Here is a 21,592-nt window from a genome sequence, read left to right as displayed (position 1 = left end):
TAATGTTCTTTTTTAATAAACTACTAGCACTTTAGTAAATTGAAAAGTATAGAACACATTAAAGTCACTGAAGAGAAATAAAAGTTAGTGAACAAATCACAATTCTCCCTTCAGCATTCTAGGTGGACAATACTCATAACAAACTGTCAGTGATTACCACCTCTGAGGTCCACAGAGGACAGTCTACATAGTAAACACACTTTTTTCAGATGGTAACATGAATAACGTGAACAAAGAGGGACTCTACCAAAACAACAGAGGTCCCTTGATCAAGACCACTAAGTTTTTTACAAGCAAAACATAGTAGTCCCTACTCTACAATGTTTGGGATCTAGGTATACAACAAGGGACAAGAGGTGGGGAAGGGGAGGAAATCAGTTAAGTGGTAATCATCACTGTTCATACTTTATCTGCCTATGCAAACATATGCAGAGCCATTTTATAACAGTATACTCACTATCTTATTAGTACTGCATAGTTCTCTCCAGTGATACACCTCAAACTTTAGTGTTTGTGATCAAAGACAGGACAAGAGTTTGCCATTTGGTTAAACACATCATGCAACTAATCCCATATTAGCTATTGTGAAGAAAATTAACTCTATACCAACCGAAACCAGTACATTTACATAATCACAAACTGAGTTTTCCTCAAGGTCACTGTTTTATGCAGTGCATGGTATGGACTTGTCTGTGGCATGACTCAATGCAGGGCAGAAGGCTGCTGCCTGAGGATGAGAAGGGCTGCCCCATGCATTGCTGACATTCAGACTTATGTAATGAGTGAGGAATGCAGGAAGAAAGGGAAAAAAAAAAGAGTCTCCTACTTAAGGTAGTTTAAAAGTTGCCCCAAAGAGTTTGCAGTCTACATCTGTTTTTGTCATAAGTCTATGAGATACAGGACAAACTCCTTAAAACCATGCTTTTCACACAAGGTCATCCATTGACTATATGTTCCTCATGTGCTCCATGCCCAGCTTGAAACCTGGGATCTGCCTTGCTCAAAGTGCTGATCATCAGGAATGCAGCTGAAGTTACTGTGCTTTCAGCTCAGTACCCAACCTTAAATATTCTGGGAAAGATAGGAGCAGGATGCCTCAAACTGGATTCCCAAATTAGTAGGTACTTTCAACCTTGATTTACTGTGTCCCAGTCTCCACCTGTCAAATGAGGACAATAATTTCTCCTCATTTCACCAGAGTGTTGTGAAAATAACTTCATTAATGGTTTCTGAAGCACTGTAGTGTTGAGTGCTACAGAAAACTAAGAGGAAATTAATAATTCTGTCTCTGGAGCAAGTTTTGAAAAGCACGCACTAAAAAGGGCCTGAAGGCACACACTTAACCAAAGAGCAAAAACATAAAATATTGGATTTGAAATACTTGAACAAAATATTTGAACTGCTCATTGAATACTGTACTTGCATTATCCAGCAGATTTCATCCTGATTTTAAACTCTCAACTCATAATCTCAGTTTTTATTTGTAAATTACCATGTTTCTAAAAATTCATAGCTATCCAGCTCTGAACGCCATAGCATGGAATCCTAGTGATAAGCCTCTGGCTCAATAGCATCACTAGCAATATTTAGAGTCACTGCATAGATCCCTATCATTTCAGCTCATGGAATAAGGCAACAATAGCATCTCTCTCAACAGAAACCAGTACTTCAAGGAAAGAAGACCCCATTTTGACAGATGATTATGATGATACAATGAAATAAAAAAAGAAAGATGCAATTCAGGGGGAGAAAAAAATGCTCAGAATTTTATACAGAGCAACACATATTCCTTTCCTTTCCAGAAACAGCCAAATAATGTTGATCATAGTCTTTCCAAATGTTTTGCCCCAAGAGTAAGCCTAAATTGGAAATTATCAATCCAAACAGTTACAGTTTGTGAAGAAATTAATTTAAAAATCCTGTTTACAGCAATTTATAAGTGAGAATTTTCAGGCAATCTTGATGACAGTCAATATTCTCTGCCCTACCTAGAATACACATGCACACACTGTTCTACACAGTGTTTTGCTTGCTGTGCAACTTATTTTAATTCTCTCCCAGCACATCATCTTCAGTGCTGATGGGTTTTAATTATTTATTTATTTTTATTATACACCCCCCTAGCTGTTTCTTATATAGAAGAATAGTATTCCTTAGCTTCCCTTAAATAATATACAGATGACTAATCACTGTGGCACCCAGGAAAGATATGTCAGGTAAAGTAAACATTCTCTAAAGAATGGACCCTTGAGCTATCCCTGCCAAACACTCTTACCTGGAACTGTCACAATGATTGTGGTGTGGCCAAAGAAGGAGCCTTTGATGACTGAGGAGATCCTGGTGAGTAGAAAAAAGCCTACTGCCAGTTAGTCTAAAGCAGTGCCATTTAACAGAAGTGACAGAACCAGAGGGCTGCCTTTCCCGACTATAGCACTGAGGCTATCAAATGCATTTTTAAAAATGTGAGTGGCTGAACAACATTATGCTGGTACGGTTTATACGGGGTCAGAGCAAAACTAGAACTGCAGCTTCCATAATATCAACATAGAAAAAAGGACATCCAGTGCCCCACATCCCTTCTAAATCCACTCTTTATAAAAAACAAATGTGCAGAACAGTGTTTTATGTTCAAGATTCTCAGGGAAAAAAACCGGCATGAATATATAATGTTACTCCCGACATGAAAAAGGGTGCAACCTTTTTTAGGTGTGCTGAAACAATCTGGTTTAGGTGTGTTATGGCACAAATTAATTGTTCTTTTAAGTTTTTAAGAACTGTCCTTGCGTGCACCACATCAAACTTTTTAAATCTCCTTCCTACCCTAATGTTGGTTACTTAATCCATTAAGCAATTTTCCCCTCATTCTAAAGTAATGCTTGCAATATCCTCTCCTTGCTTTCCCTTTTTGCTCTTAGCTGCCAGTATTCTTAATTTATGTGCTTCACCTGTATTTTGATACCAAGTCCAGTCATCTGAGTAACAATTCTGAGGCCCTGAAACCTGCCATACAAAGCAATGTGAGGATCAAAAGAGGACCCTGGCTGAACTGATGGATGCCTGAAGCCTAACAGATCAGATATAGCCAGCATGTAGTCTGTGACAGTGTTTAAGAGACAAGCAATGCATCTCCTCCAGAGTCCCGACAGATTTAGGGGACTCACACTGTACATGTGGCCCAGAGACAGAGTAGACAGCACAGAAGCAGCCTCAGGGACAGCAAATGCCCACAGATCTCTTCTACTTGAGAAACAGTCTCCTGTCCTGAACCTCATCTGTCAAAACACGTTATGACTCTTGGGGATGGTCCTGAGCAGGGCTAAGAGTTGACACTCAGTGATCCTTATGGGTGCCTTGCAACTCAGCATATTCTGTGATTCTGTGAAAACTGAACTCCATCCTGTCACCAACAGATGACTGGTAGAGAACAAAAGAACTCTAAGCAAAATATGCAGGATAGCAGAGAGTCCACTTACGTGGCTACAAAACCAAATTCACAGCACTGAGCCCTTTCGCAACCTGTCCACAATACTATAATTCAATATTAAATACTATACCTCAGACAGGAAGTAACTGATGTCCCAGCAGTAGGCTTAAAACTCCTACTTTGTCATGGCAAAGTAAAAAAACCAACCAACCAAAAAAAAGGCAACTTAAAATGGACAGATTTTTTGTCCTCTTGCCACAATTCCTTACAATAGTTCTTCATCCACAGTGGGTTCCCTGGTACCAGGTAGCTGATATTTGCCTTTTCCAGATGTATTCTCATATAGTTTGTGCTATAGACAGTAATGCTTTGTTTGGTCCTCACAGGCATCAGGAATACAGGCCCATGGAACACAGCTGGGAGCTGTATATGCAGAAATGCCTGCGCTGGAGCTGAAAAGAGCAAACCCACTTCAAAGCAGCAATGGAGAAAGTCAGAAATTGGTCAGACAAGAAGGATGATGTGAGGAAAGGGAAAAGATAATGGGAGCTGTGGTTTGCATGTGACACTCATGAGGGGATTAATACACATAATTATGAGCAGCTAAGCAACAGGGTCCTCCCAGGTGGGCTGCATCTGACTGAGGTTACTGGAAGCTCCTTGGAGCACAGTCCAGTATGAATTTTCAATAATTTACTCTGATGTTAAAATACTCCTAATCTGATAATATGCTGTTGTCAAGAATTAGTGACAGGGAAAACTCTCAGGCAATATTTATCTATCAACTCACTTCTGTTGTTTCATTTAAAGTCAAATGTACAATATGATCAGCTACTTATTTCTTCACAGACACACCTATGAAGTACATAATTCAGCAACATATTTCAGAGAAATAGCTTCTATTACACAATAAAGAGAAATGCAAGCTCTTTCCTTTACTTTTCAAGCAATTTGCCTCATTACTCCCAGGTTAGAGAACAACCCCATTCAAATAACAGAATAAATCCACCCCCTTATTTGTTCTCACGGTAGGGGAAGAAAACATCTTTTACACTTCTCTATGGCAGGAGACAACTGACTGGAGATTGTAGGAGTGTACATGTCCACAGAAGAGAGAAGGGAATTCATACACAAAACTGTAGCTAAGGAAACAACTGCTTGAACTCCATCTGGCATGTGAGGATGACTTAAAGACCTGGAAGTTTGTGTTTCAATGAAGAGATTCAAGAGAGAGCTGATATGGAAAAAAGGACTCATTTCTCTGATATGGTTTCATGTCTTGCAAGTGGTCTGTCAACATTAGAATGACTCACAGTTACGTGCTGTATTCTCCAACTTTGTATTTCTCACATTCCCAGCAGTTGGAGAGCACCAGACCTTGCTCTGCTGATCTGCAGATTGCCAGTTTCACATCAATAAATACTGTCCAAAAACTGCATATAATCAGTTGTGTGACTTACCTGGGCTGTAAATACTCTTCGGATCTGATTATCTCCCATTTGAGAACACTAGAAGAAACCCACAGAAACAAAAGAGATAGTTAGTAATTAAACTTACTTAAATAATATCTTGTCCAGCCAAGTACACATAAAATCTTCTAGTATTATCCTCCTGGCAGAACTCAGAAATAGCAAGGACAGAGCCGTAATGAAAAATGAATGTCTTAGCACCCTGAAATCTGTTTCATGTTCAATAATTGGCACCTTTCTCCCATTTACAGTTTTCATATTATACAAACATATTATATACTGTGAGTCAATGAGGTATAGAAAGATAAACTTCAAATACATTATGGACAATCAGCATAAACTAGAGCTCAGGGTCCCTGGGCTTCCCTAAGCCTTTGGAAACAATCAACGTTTATGGTGTTCAGCCTTTGCCTCAAGGGAAATACACACAGTTTCAGTGAGATAATGCACTCAGAGTGTCATGAGTTTTTGAAGCAAAAGTATAACCTGCAAAAGCCTGCCCTTCATAAACCAGCTTTCAATAATATGATTATCAAATCCAAATTATACAACTTTGCAGAGCCCAAGTGTGCCCACATTGCAGACCTTGAAATAGAAAACCTGATTCTTACACAGAAGTTCAACCTGTTCAATCAAGTTTAAATGAGGTTTAACAAAATACTAAAATTAAAGGTCCAACTACTAAAGGCAGAATACTATTTCTTTAAAATTCTGAACCTCTGCAAGATAGAGAAGGTTCACCAAAACAAAGACAACTTTAGCTGGTCTCAAACACAGTCTGAAGTAGTAAGTAGTATAACTACAAAGAGAGAAAGAGAGAGAGAGAGAGAGAGTGTGTGTATTAGACTCTTCTGAGAGGTGCACAAGTGACAGGATGGGAGATTATGGACACCAAGTTGCAACAAGGAATATTGCAATTAAATATTGTTAAAAGTAAAAAAAAATACGACAATAAAATAGGACAATAAAATACGAACATGTATGGCAGAGAGACTGTGCAATCCCTGCCACTGGAGATTTTCAAAACTTGACAGAAGCAGCCCTGAGGAACCTGATCCAAGCTGGCCTTGCTTTGAGCTGAGAGCTGGTACTCAAGAAAGTGCCTCATTTCTTGCTGACTCGCTTGAGGGCTTATAGCCTTCACCTGACTCCAAGCTGGAGCAGAGCAGGCCACTTCTTGTGGACAGAAGAAACTGAAATCACCTCTCCCATGAAGCAAGTGGAAATTTTAACCTGGAAGAACCTTGATTTTTAATTTTATGTATTGGAATTAATGGTGGCTCAAAATATGCTAATCAGTAATCCAATAACTGATAAGTTTTCTGCAAAGAAAGCCTACGCTTCTAGCAGACAAATAGCCCCATCACGATAGCACCTTCAACCTGAGCAAGACTGTGAAACAAGCACGTCACATCCTCTTTCATAGATGTGTTAAATTACTGTAGTGACTTCCTTAAAATCCTGTAAAAAGTGAGATATGGTACAGAATAGAGACAAATACCCTGCAGGGTTTATTTGGTTTCCAAACAATACCCCACAGAGTGGAAGAATGAGAAAGGCAGTTTAAGTTCATAGTAAGTGTGGCTCCACTGCAGCAATGCTGGAAACATCACATCATCTCAAATTCATTAAATCAATTGTCAGTTCCTGAATATTCATGACAGATTACTGTACAGGTGGCTTAGATTACCCATTTTTTGTAAGGAAGGGAAAGATTAGCTAATATTTCCCCAGAAAATCTGGGGGCAGCCTTTGTGAAACACCTTGGGTTACTCCAGAAGGAAATGAATACAGCTTTTGAAGAATAACACTGAGGCACACGCTGTTCACAGAAAGTGACTTGCCTGAGGTCTTGAAGGCTGAAATAAAAGCCAGTTCATACTTCAACTCCTAAATCAAAGGACTAGGTCCCAATAGTAGAAATCCAGTCAACATAGTAACTCTGAAGAGAACATATTATCTTATACAGGTTTTGTATTTACTTCTACAGGCAGCTCCAGAGAGAGACTGCTAAACACAGAAATCAAGCTAAAATGATCAAGCTTAATAGCAGATTGAAATTCATAACAAAGTTTTGAATAAAAGATTACACTGAATAAAACACTAGAGTGGGTTGTGGGAGAGATAACATAGGAATGAAATGAAACCACCAAAGGTTTATGAAGCATCTCTTGTTTCTCATTGTTCATGTCTTCTGTTACCTGACCTTCATGTTGCAGAGTTTCACAAACCAGCATTTCACACTATCCATATTTAAAACTAACCCGGACAGAGTACTCTCAATTTAAATAAGGGTTTGTGTTCTCTTGGTTTGTTTGTTTGTTTTTTTTTCAGTTGTGCCTTCTGTGATGTGCCCACCAATGATGAACCACACCAGCCAGCCTTGGTTTTCAATACCTCTCCCTCTTTCATCTCCATTGAGTCTTATATAAATGCTCCTGGCTGAAACTGTAGGTAGTCTACATCTCGGGATACATTTTTCCCTTACATCTTAGAATCCTATAATTTATAACATGAAATTTAAACCAAGCTAAATTAGTAATTCAATCCCCATATTCCAATTTAATGAACTAGAGGTTTCATTGCTTTATTGTTTTGTGCCAGTGGACCAATTGCTTGGTTTACAGATGGAATGTAGTTCTTTCTTAATAAATAAATGCATAAAAAAATAAAGGTATCCTCAATGCAATTATGCTGATGTCCCTCAGGAACCAGAATGCAATTATTTAAAATATTATTTTCTTAGATTACTCTCAAGAAAATAAGGAAAGAAATATGAAATTTGTGTCCTTTTAACTTAAACTCATTTTAAGAGCAGCAACAGTGATGCAGATAGTCCCCAGTGGCAACTGAGAAGCACTTAGCCAGAAAATTGTTATTGGATTACAGTTCTGGCTTCATAAAACGTGGCTAAAGATCATTTTAGACATCTATGGAATGACCCATTGTCATAAATGGTATGACAAACAAGTGACAAAGTTATTCTATTCAGCCATTTTGAGGATTTTTCAGATCACAACAGTAACTTGGGGCTGTATCAGCCTGCACAGTTTTGATTCAATTATAAAAATAACTCACAATAAGAATAATTCTAGCATAAATAATTGAATCTCTCCAGAGGAAAAGAAAAATCCTCACAAACATGTGCGTTCACTTTCAAGTGTTCCTGATGTACAAGGAATTGTGAAGTGATAGAGTGATCAGAAGTCAATTCCGATAGAGAACTACCTTTCAGACTAACTGGTCTTCTTTATTAAAATAAACAAGATGGAAAGGGCACCAAAGGACACTGCATGATTTTTAACAATGTGCAAACTGAAACCACTTAGATACCACCAAGGTTCATACGATCCTTTTCATTTCACTTTACAGTCTTTTTCAAACAAATGATTTCCTGCATGAGAATCCTGCCTCCCATATTTTACTCTGCTGATAAAAAATCCAACTAATGTGAATACATATCAGATGTACATGTGCATACTTAAATAAATGCAAACAAGAAATAAAACTCTTCACCCTTACATTTGAGGTCACCAGTGACCACTTGCAACACTGTAAAAATCAGAACCCTAATAAAAAATGTAACATGGGATTTAATTTCTTCATGTGAAGTCTGTCATTTTTCTTCTCTGCCCATTACACGGTATGTCTTTGCTCGTATAATTACATAATTAACATCCTCAGCACCTATTTCATCCCTTGTTAATTTTGCTAAATATAAATACAGATACGCTCAAGGAAACAAACTTGGCAAGTGAAGAAGCATAACCAATTTAAAGGGAAAAAAAATCTATTCAAATCCTGATAATCAGTAGTATCACTGAGCATTACTAGATGCTTGTAAGCCACATGATGGCCCTCTGAATAGAAGTGTCAGTGCTGGTTCAGCTTTCACTGGGATGACAGAGATCGGCCCAAAATGTTGGTACAAGGAGGTCTTGGTTTTGTTTGTCTGTAAGCAGTCTTGCAGCACCAAAGAGCAGTGGTGGCAGCCGGTAAGCCACGCTGGTCTCACAACATTGTTAGTTCCCAAATCTTTTTTCTGAAAATCAAAAGGATTTGGGATGAGGTAGGGAGGCTGATAAATTTCCCAAAGTTTTAATCGATCCACCCTTGGTAAGGAAATTGGCAGTTTTATTTCTTCCTCCACAGTGTCCAAAAGGTAATTCTGATCATCCTTGTGAAAAAGGCAAATTTCAGAGGGGTTCCATTTGGTGGGGCCACAGAGACCAGATCTGTATTCTGCCTAAAATGTGGATCCTCACATTTAGGATCGGATTTTAAAACTCTTAGTCACACCAAAATTTACTTAGTTCCTTGAATGATACTAGGTCATGGAGGATGGTGTTATTAAATGAACAGAAGTTTGCATCAGAAACATACTTTTAAACTTACTGCTTCCATACTGTCTCTCTATGAAGATGGATAATGTCATTTGATACAGTGGCTTGCAATCAGAATTCAAAAATCCTTCTCATTAAGAGTTAGTATCCAACTTGTTTCATTGCAGTCACTAGCCAGTACAATCTGAAATTATACCAAGGTCTGTCCCCCAGTATACTGTGCTGACCTGTTTATCTCTAGAATTCTGTTTAATTCTGTCTCAGCAATTTCTCCTCCCAGCACATACTATTTCAACAGTCAGTGATCACTGGAGTTAAAGTGCACACAAGCAGCTGAATAGGATGCAATTCTTATTCTTATGATGAATATCAGGGTCAGAGGTGAGTGCCAGATAACACATAGCAGATGTGGAGGGAGTAGAAGGAATTCTGTTTACTTTGGGTGACCACCTACATTTCAAGGGGGGTGGGGGAAGGCTAAAACTGCAAGATAAAGACTGTTTAAAGGAGTGCATTGTACAATATTTTGCAGGACAAAGCTACATTCTTGTATATTAGCAAGAACTATTGTTGAAACATAAGGCACAGTGTGGCCCAAATTAACCACTTAAGGAATGTGACTCTTCATGAAACAAATGAGAGAAATCTTTTAAAAACATAGCCCATAACCTGTGATCACTTCAGCTGATATTGAAAAGTTCTATTTCTTTTTGTGTTGCCTGTATTTCTTTCCATTTCAGAATTTTCTTCAGGTATTAAGAAGCAACACAGCCTTGCAAAGTGGAAATGGAGAAATTCTGATCTGAACCTGAGGGAAGTTCTAGATAGTCACTGAGCAGACTCTGCAATATGCAGATGACAGCACATTTGCAATCTCTCATTATGGAAAGAGAAAGTACTGCAAGTTATTGCTAGATGCTTGGGCTTAGATCATCAGTCCAAGCTTGTGCAGAGGGGACATGAAACCGCTCCAAACAGAGAGCAGATGATTCTTCCAAAGATGATGCACAGAGCTGGAGATATACAGGAACTCTGCAAGTTGGTAAAACTATCAGCAGCCATTGACCTGCTCAGATTTTCACAGCCCATGGCGAGGGATGAAGAACCTTTCTCCTCAGCCCAGTCAGCTGTTTACTCCCAAGCCACAAGGAGGCTGCTACCGTGGGAGACAGGTGAGAAGACTGATCACTTCAGTTATACCAATGAGCTTATTGTACGATGAATGAACTTTGTTTCCCCTGCTCCCTCTTCCCCTCCCAAAGAAATCATGAAAGTCATTAAGCATCTTGATGTTTTCCATATGGATGTTTCTACAAGTTATAAGGTCAAAGTGGACCAGTTAGGAGAACTTAAGATCATCAGAAAAGACTGAAAAGGAGCAAGGGGGCAGTGAAACCAGCTCACTTTTAAAAGAAAGAAAACAAAACCAAAACCCTACTCTCAAACCAAACTATCCAGGGATAAGTTGCATTTTCCCGCATGCTACAGACACCCGTTTCCTAGACTACTGACAGCCTCTGTGAAGGTTGTCTCAATAAAGACTCAGCAAACAAACAGATAGGTTTTGTTGAAAATATTCACCCTATACATTATATTATATACAAAATATATTGTATTTTATATATATATATATATATAAAAAATATATATATATGTTATATATACATATTTTAAAACAGGCCTAGTAGTTACATCCACATAATATCATCCAGCCAGTGCTCAAGATGGAATTAATGGGACTATCATTATAATTTTTAACTAGTACTTACAGAAAAATCTAGTAGAGACTAGTAATCTGTGGAAGAAGAGATCTTAGAAACAAGTTCAATCTAAGCAGGAAAAAACAAAACAAAACAAAAAAAATCCCACCACACTGATGACCACCAGTTAGCCTGCTAACTTTCTAAATTAGTTATTAAATTTTTTCCCTTAGAAGCTTTTTTTTAGGGGTGAAGTACACAGCAAGGAAGTACATTTGGCAAATGATCTCTAAACTACTCTGGACTCTTTGAAGATACAGTAGAACAACATTTTTAAAATTATACACTGCCTCATTTAGATGATGGATTGAAGTGGAGGACGGAGGGCAATTTAAGTAGAAAATCCAACAGTTTTCAGTTCTAAGTCTTCTATGTACATCCCTTCTCAGGTAACATTAAAGATAAGTAAAAAAGACCTTAAAAGCTGAAATGTATTTGCAGCATAAAGTATTCATTCTTTTTCAAAATCAAAACAATCTGCAGAAACAATTCTGATATTGCTAAAGTTTGGCTGAAACAAATGAGCAAAATTATAATTATTTTCCAGACAGCGGAAGGGAATGGATTCCCACCCTTCCACAGGGTGCTGCCACACTTCCACTTTGGCAACCAAAGGAATGCTGTGGGCACCATATAAAGGCACGTGTGGCAGCCTGAGGGTTAAAGCAGATATTCCTTATCTTTGACAGATGGTTAATTCATAGTCATTATTACTAAATTCAATTGCTCAATAATTTAGATATGACAAACATGTGTGTAGGAATATATGCCAGGGCACCCTTCTAGGAATCCCAAAATGCAATATTCTCTCCATGCTTTCACCATACATCCTCGTGCTGAGTGTGACAGACTGAAACAAATGTAGGCTTTCTGAGCATTTCAACTCCCTCCTGCCACTCTTGTTACATTACAAAGCAGTTCTAGAGAGTTACTGTGTCCAGACCCAGGATGGATGAATGGGCTTGGCTAAACAACTATTTTGTCAGTAAGTGTAATGCAAGACCAATTTTTTTTTTTTGGCCTAACTTTTCCAGTTCTATGCTGCAAGTATCACCACTTAAGCAATCACAGGGAACTAACTTGCAGACAAGGTCACAGTTTGAATGGCACTGAGTGCTAGTAGGTCTACTTAAAGGTTGTCTGAAATGGTTTTAAAGCAGACCATATCTGACGTAACCTTTATATAAATGATGAGTTGCATGCCCACTTCTACCACACAAATAAAGATTCACAAAGTGAGGCCACTCAACAAACTGCCCTTCTCTCTTCATTACATCCCCTATCCCAAACCCAGTCCATTTTCTTATGCGGTGACAGGCATAAAGATATGTTGGCAAATACTTCTTAAAAATAATAACAATCAACAAAAATTCCCTTTACCTTCTTTGAGTTGATATAGTGGTATAAGAAACTGAACTTCTCCCCTTCTCTGTTCTCACTGATATTTCCAAATAGGCTGGCACAAGAAAGCACCTCAAAACACCTCTGCAGCTCACTCACTGAAGTTCAAAGTCTTCCACTGACTTCAAAGGCGTTTGGATCAGGCCCAAAGTCAGCATCCTAACATGTGAGCACAGACTACCAAGCCACAACACTGGCTGGAATCCATGTCATTTACATGCTATTGCTGAAGCAGTGCAGGAGGCTTACAGAATTTCAGGTCTCAAAAGCATGTGCTGTTCTTTCCTTGTTAGTTTACAGAACATTTTGTGAAGTTTCACCAATTTCTGTGCTGATATAGATGTCTTTGACATCTTGTGTGCATAAGTTTTCTGTTCCCTCCCTGTCCAGATATTTTATTGCCTTCATGCCTGTCTACAAAGCCCCAAGATGTCACATTTTTTGTTAGAATATGAACCTTCTAGAGGAGAGACCTTCCCGTTACTTGTTAGTAACTCACCTGGTACACTATTGGCACTATATAATATGAAAGAATAAATCACAACACTAGTAAATGGGAAAAGCCTCTGTGCTGTTTTTGCATCACAGCCATTAATCCTACTCAGAGTGCTTGCAAAACAAAAAAACTCCAGGCAAACATGTGAAACCTAAACCTTACCTGTAAGTGTGCAAAGTATCTCAAGCCACAGAGGCAAATGAATCTGACCTTCTGTACACTCAAGGCAAGTGAATCCATTAAGCCAGTTCAGGTAAAATATTCACAGTATCTGTTTCAAAGACCCACATTAGCACCTGAATCGACATTGTTTGTGTTTCACACCATCCTACACTACAACTGCTTCAAACCACAGCCACAGTGGACCCAAGACATGCTAAGCTGTCTCAGCTCCTAAAGCTAAGGAGAGTTAAAGAATAAGGCACCTCACTCTCAACATCTTATACAATCTATCCTTTGGCAAGCAACTGCTCATATAGTGGTGTTAAACTGCCTCTCATTTTCTTGTCCTCTAATTGAGCTTGTAAACTCTCCTTATAAGCAGCTTGTAGAACTGAAGTGAAACTGAGACTACCATAATCTCAACAGTATGGTGCCATATGGGACACCACACAGAGCTGAGGGTAAGCAAAGCTGGAAAAGAAAATGCGCAAGCTCCTCTCACCTTTTGTACCCAGGTAAACACACACCTCTGGGGAGCAATCAAATTTTTTTAAGTCATAAAAGTGCAGTAGATCATCACAACTCATCTCTTCTCTGTCTCAACAGATAAAGCATTCTTTTGCCTCTAATTAAAAAGATTAATAAAGTCAGAGAACACATCAGGTTTGCATCAATCATTGCCCATGTGGTTCTTATTACTGTAATTAAAAGTTATCTCTTCAAAATTGTTGGATGAAAGTCCCATGATCTGCAATTGAAAACACATTGAAGGGAGTTATCCAACTTATTTGACTGTTTTAAGGCAGTCAAATTTAAGAACACTGTGGAGGTAATATATTCAAGAGAGTCCTTAAAGGCACTTTGTCAGTAAAAGTGTCTTCTGAACCCTCTGTTAAAGAATGTGAGTAATACTAAGACTTTCCTTAAAAAAAAAAAAAAAGAAAAAAAATATTAATTGAAAGAATTGAGGGGTTTTTTAAAGATGTTATTTCAAACTCAGACACCAAAAATTCAAGGTTTTAGCTTCAGAGATCTTTAGGTCCTGTATATATTTGGAATGTCCATTTCCACTAGGATTGAATCTTTTCATGTATTTAGATTTTCACACAGAATGGGCCAAATTTCAAATAATCTTGAACAAACCTGGTTCTTTTGCTGATATATCACCCCATATTTCACAGAAAGTAATGCTCAATTTTGACATCCAAGCTTGCACAATATATGGGATTTGGAAAATGGGTGATTTAAACCCAGATTTTTTGCATATGCAGGACTGTAGACTTACAAATCTGTGAAATAGAAAGGCACTGCAAATAGAATGTATAATTTAATTATAGTACCTTTCATTCAGACATTAGTGTGCAATAGTTTTAACAGCAAGCTAATTACATCAAAGCTAATAGCATGCCTAAAAATAATGCTTTTAAAAGCTTTCTTTGTGTAATGTAAGTTAAAAGTTTTTTTTTTCATTCTCTTCCTCTTTATCTTCACTGAATGCAAGTTTTAAATTTTGGCATAGCATACAGTGACTTCATGGAGCTCTGTTCAAAACTGTTCAGGGTGTAAAACCACTTACTAGCTTTCAAGAAAGGTTTACTGGATGCTATTGAAAAGGTTATTTAATGGGCAGAAAGGTATCTCTCGTAACATAAAGAAGCCTTTTATTTAACAGGAAAACACCAAAGGGTGTTAAAGAAGGACTGGTTTGGATTTTATTGTGAAAGAGAAAAGAACATTTTCCTGCCACTGTTATTTACATTTGAACTCTGCTAGCAGTTTCCCTCTGCAGCTTCTGAAATCCAGTGGTCTCTTGCATCTTCTTTCCAGTTACCAACAGACAACGATCATGGGCATTGGGTTTATATGACAGGGTATTTACATGACAGGAGAAGAACAGTCAGACTCCAAAGGCTATTTAGGAAACTAAAAGAGACTGTGTAATTTGTCCAACATTCTCAGCTATAAAAATCAACTTTAATTTAAATTTTTGCTCAAATGGAATTATCCAGCTCTCGGGAAAAAAAAATCACAAGGAATATGAAATGAGAGAAGTGCAGAATTCTTAAACAAGACTATGGGAGGGAAGTGGCATCACATATTCACTGTGTCCCTTTAAAATTTCCTATAGAAAAATTACTGTGTATCAAAGAAAGTGTGGAGAAAAGAGAAACAGTGATGCTGAATATGACAAAAAGCTTGTTTATGTTTAATACATAGGAGAAATTGTTCAAGGACAGTTAAGTGTGACCCACTTAATACACCAAGGTCTCATATACCTATGGTACTCTGCTGAGTAAGTGCTGATCATGCAAATTAAGGCTGCCTGGGGATACATGGTGCTTTTCAGTTGCAGTTTGAATTTTACAAGTTCTCAAAAACTTTTAGAGATGTGGAGACATGTTACTGGGTCACTAGGCTAGTTCTATTTCTTCAGCTGTTGGCTTATTTTGAAAATTCATTTGTCTGATATTCCTGAGTCTTCTGACACAGATCTGTATTCAAGAATGTAAAAATCTAATTATTGCTGCTAGCTGAGTAATTTAAAGTACAGATAGGCAAGTCAATAAGAAAAGGTGTCACAAGACAAATATTTGAGCTTCAATAGGAAAGAGGAATAAAAATCTAGTGGTCACTGCAACTCTAGTTAACCCAAAAGTTCATCAGAGTCTAGGAGTCATCAAAGTTAAAGCAGAGTATGCTCTCAGTATACACTGCATTCAAGGCATGATACCTTCTGGATCACCTTACACTTATTGACTTAGATTCCTTCCCAGCTTGCAATACGCTTACAAATCTCACTAGCCATAATTTGGGTTCATTATATCTGAGCAAATGCAAGGAAATCCAAACTACACATCACCTCTGAAACTGGCATCAAACAATCAAAATTTTACAAGCAAGCTGAAGATTAGCTTATGAAATAAAAGGGCTAAGAAAAATATACAAGAAGTTAGAAACAGCAATGCCTACTTAATAAGGGTACAATGCTCCCACTGTCTGAATACAAAACAAAAAGGCAGACAATCCTTTTTTATAATTTTATTATAATTATATAGATTCTAACCTTTAGGGAAATAATGCTCTAAAACAAGTTGCCCTAATCCCCATTCCCCAAACATTTCTCTAAAAGATTAACTCGTGCCTTTTGCTATGGCTATTTTTAGTAATGGCATCAGTAATTAAACATTCCATGGTCTGGGGCCCCAAAGAAAACATCACTCTGGGTTCTGGATGTGTTCCATGATATCTTGAAACAATCTTAAAAAATGCATGCAGCCAGTGTTGTGATCCCCACTGGATCTGCAGGGACCCATTAGGATCATCAAGGGAAGCGTGTGGTTGTGACAATGCAAGCAATTTAGCATTACTCACTGGAGCTGAAGCGTGGCACAGTGTGAAGCCGCTATTGTTCTCCTTGGGTTTTCTGAAGACACTCAAGTTCAAACCTACTCACAGCCTAATTCGTAGCTGAAATCGGAGCCAGAGCCTGCAGCCTCTCAAGGGAAAAAGATTAACAGGGGAATGAAGCTGGGGGGTTTTCCCCCCGAAAGATGACCGTGAAATATTAAAGACTGCTAGAAGCCATTTCATCACAAATCTCTTTTGAACTGTTTGTGTAACTGAAAAAATGGATTCTCTTACATTATCTTTGTGTTTACAAAAATACAAGCTGCCATATACTAATGGAAAAGCACATGGATGCCTGCTTCCATAGCTCACTTAGTATGATTTCTTTCCCTATGCAAAAACAAATCTACTTATAAGGTAATTGTTGCAAAACACTTTCCTGTCTGTCGGGAAAACAACCTCAGCTCTTAATGCCAAAGCACTGGCACAGTCAATGAATGCAATGGAGTTCAGATTACACACTGCAACAGCTAACATGATGAGACATAACGCTTTCTTGCAAAAATGTCATTTCATTAGTTACCAAGTGAAAAAGGAATGTGGGTGCTTGAGGACACTTACTGTAGACTAATTGTGTGTGCATGTGTATACATATCTGGCACTTTTGTGCAAGTAAACTCGTGCATTTTCAGAGAAAGATACTCTACTACATAGGGCACTGAGATAGTCACTGCTAGTGACATTCTCTTTATGTTTGTATACTCACAAAAATGGTCCAAGATACAAATAGTTCAGAATGACAAACTAAAAATAAAGATCAAAGACACTAAGAGACAGTACACTTAAAACCCCACTTATTAGTATTAACAGTTATGGTGTGAGAATGACAGAAAGTTGACCTTGGTTAGTTAGTGTTTTTAAGCCACAAAAGTGCGTTTCTGATAGACACTATAAAAAACTGCGCTGCAGAAGCATTTATGGGGTACAACTTCCGAAGTGCACAGTGAGGTTTTATAGCTATCTCAGACCTAGTGGGCTAAATCCTGAGCTACTGAAATCAGCACAGTTCCACTTACTCTAGTAGCACTACACCAATTTACATCATCCAAGGATCTAGCCCAAAAAATGTAATGGGACTCCTGTGGCCTCAGCTTTCACAGAACAAGCTGATACTATATAACATAATCTGACAAACCCGAGAAATTTGAAATTAAGACTTTTGCTCTCTCCATATTTCACCCAGTTGTGTTTAAGTGCATTGCTGCAGAGGCCTTGATATTACACAGTCAGTGCACCAAAACAGAGCCACAAGAATTTTCTCCTCACTCAGAAAAAGATCCAATTGACTTCAATGCAACTCATATGAATTTCAGTGAGATCTTATTTAAGCAAAAAGTGGGTCTGGGTTAGGCTGAGTGACCACTGTGATATTAAAATGTAAAACACTTTTCACAGTGTGGTTTCAGATGATACCTTCCTCTGTGCTGTGGCCCTGCAGTAGGTGACAAGCCTTGCTTAGCTGGGGTTTCAAATGTAAGCATTTAGATCTGGATACCAACTTTCTCTTACACTGTAAAAGATGTCCCCAAAATTCAGAACTGGAGTATTATTCTTGGCTGACCAAAATAAAATAGAAGGACACTCTACAAGTAGTAGTAATTTTGAAACAATCTAAATGTTTGAGCAGATTTTCTCAGCTGGCACAAAACCAGCATTGCTGCATTTACTTCAGTGAGTCTAAAAAACTCACTCAAGTTGAAGGACTGACCCTTACATGTCTACAATCTCTGTTAAATTACTCGGTATCAGTGACATGAAGTACTAGGCTCTGGCTGAAATTTCATGAAAGACGGATTAAAGGCCATCACTGGACAGAGACCATAGGGCAAAAACATATTTCAGAAAAGAAAATTTCATGTTTCAAGTTAGAGTTCTCTTCACAATGAAAGGTGACCTTTGATATCATTCTTGCCTTGCTCTTTGTATAAACTCTTTCTGCTTTCAGCACAACTCAAACACAGATGAGCACTATCTTCATTCTTTCCTTAGCATCCCCATTTCAATATTCCAGACTCAACCATCATTTACCCCAACAGGCCCCTACTGTGCATCTGTCCCTCAAATCTTAAATACCTGTCCTCCCAATCTGTTCTGAGGCCAAGTCCAAATGAGTTTTGTGCATGTAAATTCTATTATCTACAGGCATAAATGACAGAATCTACTGCCTATGCATGCAAATGTTAGCTATCTAGACCAACCAATGTGCCATTGTGTATTAAGGGGCAAAGGTTTTTCGTACAGAGAGAGAAGCCTATTAAGTGTACCTCTGAAACCATGGCCCTAACATTATGTGCAAGAAAAAGAAGGAGTAGGTATTTCCAACAAGCATAATTTTCATGTAGCTTAAATCTCTGGATAACCTTCAGAGGTTGAGTTACCCTTGCTTACAGCTCTTCAGGATTCACCTGGCCTTTGGTAATACTAGAGCATATGTGCAATCTGTCCAGTTAAAGTGTTCAGAGAAAGAAACATCATCCCACTAATATAGATTATCTGCAGCACCTGAAAGATTCCAGGTCATAAAGACATACAAGGAAGTTTAACAATTTATTCACCAGAAAGACACTGTGAGAGGCAAGAGATAACTCAAAAAGCCAGATGACACTCCTATTTTGAGGCTGTTTTTATTTTTAACTAAGGCACATTTTCTTTTAAATACTGCAAAAGTCAACACTTCTATGCCTATTCACCCCCAAACAGGCAAAATTAGATGATAGACCCTCTTTTTTATTTCTTTTTTAAAGCCAGAAACAATAATTCCAGGACTGAGAACTTCTAACACACTCAGTTTTGCCTAAGGCCAACTTACCTACTATCACAATCCCCTCCTGAAGAGGTCTGAAAATGGAATAACTTATTTACCCTTCATTAAGGAAGCACATGGTTCATCCTCTACATTTTCTGTATCTGTATCTATACAAAGTCAGGGTTTGGGCTCTGTCAACTCAGTTCTGTTGCCAAGCTGCAATGAAGAACTGAATTCAGTTCAGCATACATGTATGTTATTCACACATTTATATACACCATTATATAGTTACCACTCAGTGTATGAATCAATCCCTTAGCAGTTTATGATTTATGCAGCTTGCTGAAGAGAAGTAGGCCATGCCAGCCTTGAAAGCACTTTGGCTTAGTTGTTTTTGCTCATGAAGGACATGTTGTCCTGTAATTATTCTGTCATTTCTTAAAAGGTGAAATCCTTAACAGGTTCATGCTTTCTGTGCTGCTATGTGTATGTGTGAGTTTATGTCTGAGCACGTCTCACCAAGTAGGAATCATCATTCCAAATTACTTTACAAGGAGCTACATAGAACTGGACAGCTTAAAGTGTGGTAAATATCCTCAGAGTTTACATGGATGGCTTCAGGGGGAGCAGGGGCGGAGCAGCATAAGGGGGGAGCCAAGGAAATCGTTAATATGTTCCAATTACTGCCCTGATTCACAAAATACACAACTGCATAAAAGTGTCACTTTCTGTTTTGATCCTGTCGGTGATGTAATGTAATGTTGTGTTTTCTTGTATCATTTAATAGGGGCACTATCAGCAAAATGTGCAACTTTAAACAATTATGCAAATTTTAAAGTAATGTGTTCAGAGAAAAACTGAAAGGAGATTCTGACATTAATCAAAGACTTCAGGCTAGCTTGCAAAAGTTCTGTAAAATATGGGCTAACCTTAGTGTTAGTGGCTGAAAGGCAAAGGTTTTTTGCTGCCTCAAATTAACTGTATTTTTAGCTTATTTGAAAAAAAAAACCAAACCAACCAAGAATACTAAATTCCCCTTTCTACACAGAAATCTGCCATTCAGCTTCAAAGAATAGCTCTAAGAAATATAACACCACCCTTCCACAGATATGTCAGAATATTTGGAAAATGTTAATAAACTTCTAGACTGATGTATGAATTACATGAATCATGGGAGCTCTACAATAGATTCTCCCTAAGAAGCCCTGCTGCGCCTAACTAATGTTTATCTGATATACTGACAATATGAAACTAATGAAGTGTGTAAACACAGCATACTGGTTTCACACTGAACTGGTTTCAATAAAAAAAAGGTCATATTGGACCCCAAATGAAAACAGGAGAGAATCTGGGTTTTTCTGATACTTCTACTTCTGGCTAGTTGAGGTTTCTTTCAAGCAGAGATTGGAGACAAAGCAAGCCTGGGATCAGGATCTTCCAGGCTTCAGATTCAAATTTTAGATCTCTATTTGTTGTAAACTACTTGTGTGCTACTCGGCCCTTCCTGTTAACCAGGGAAAGAAGCATAAACTGGCCAGAGAAAAGCTACGTTCAGTATCAGCACGAAAGGAAATGCCGTATCTCTCATGAGAAAGCACGATCTTGAAAGACATCTATCCTGCTCTCGCAACTGCTGGGGCACAGGCAATATCCAAACTCTTAAGATTATTATCTGAGCTGCTCTCTGAACCTCTGCTTCCCCACTGTCAGCTGTAATACACGAGGGCAGTTTACAAGAGTGTTAGTTACTCACTTTGAATTTCCCAGCTTTAGTTGGTTTAAGTAAGACCCTTAATGTCACTTAAACATAATGTTTTTGTGTTATATTTTAATTTTGAAAGGATTATCAAGAAAATCTAGCCTTTCCGTTAACTTTCTTTGAAAAATGATTAGGAGTTTTAGGAAGGATCTCCATATATCCTCACGTTGCCTAATAAGTTATCCATAGTGAAACATGTAATACAGATGAAAATTTAAGAAAATGCAGAGGCAAAACATAAAGTTCTCAGTCTGAAACTACAAATACCAGTGTGTTACTTGGCAATGAAATATGACTAAACATTTTAAATTATAGTGAAATTTTCTTTGCATTGGTATTTGGCTCTGTATAGCTTTATTGATAAAAATAGCAATTTATTTTTCTTTTTATGGGGCTAACAATTACATACCACTGAAAAGAATTTGATTGCTATTAGCTGACTGCAGCACTTGCTAGGAAAAAAATCCCACTGTCTTACACAAATGTTACCAGTAAGTAATATTCCATCTAAGAAAGGCTTTGGAGAACTGTTAATAAAATTAGTCTTCTTTAGCTACTCCTTCCTGTAATACCACAATAGTAATCTTGAGCTGCAACTAATTTTCGTGATATTACATGTGGAAG

The 21,592-nt window shown here is 38.0% G+C and overlaps 1 long non-coding RNA gene across 1 annotated transcript in view; it reads right to left on the bottom strand.

Moving 5' to 3' along the window:
- Positions 1-4,826: 4,826 nt before the first annotated feature.
- Positions 4,827-21,592, bottom strand: part of LOC108639575 — a 90,838-nt gene continuing 74,072 nt past the window's right edge. The window contains exon 4 of the long non-coding RNA XR_001920590.1: positions 4,827-4,932. This is a non-coding gene — a long non-coding RNA (uncharacterized LOC108639575). The remainder of the gene's footprint in view (positions 4,933-21,592) is intronic.

This window comes from Manacus vitellinus, unplaced genomic scaffold (genome assembly GCF_001715985.3).
Source record: "Manacus vitellinus isolate BGI_N305 unplaced genomic scaffold, ASM171598v3 scaffold_21_pilon, whole genome shotgun sequence".
Taxonomy (NCBI): Eukaryota; Metazoa; Chordata; class Aves; order Passeriformes; family Pipridae; genus Manacus; species Manacus vitellinus.
The sequence above is the reverse complement of the archived record's forward strand: the minus strand, read 5'-3'. Positions and strand labels throughout refer to the sequence as shown.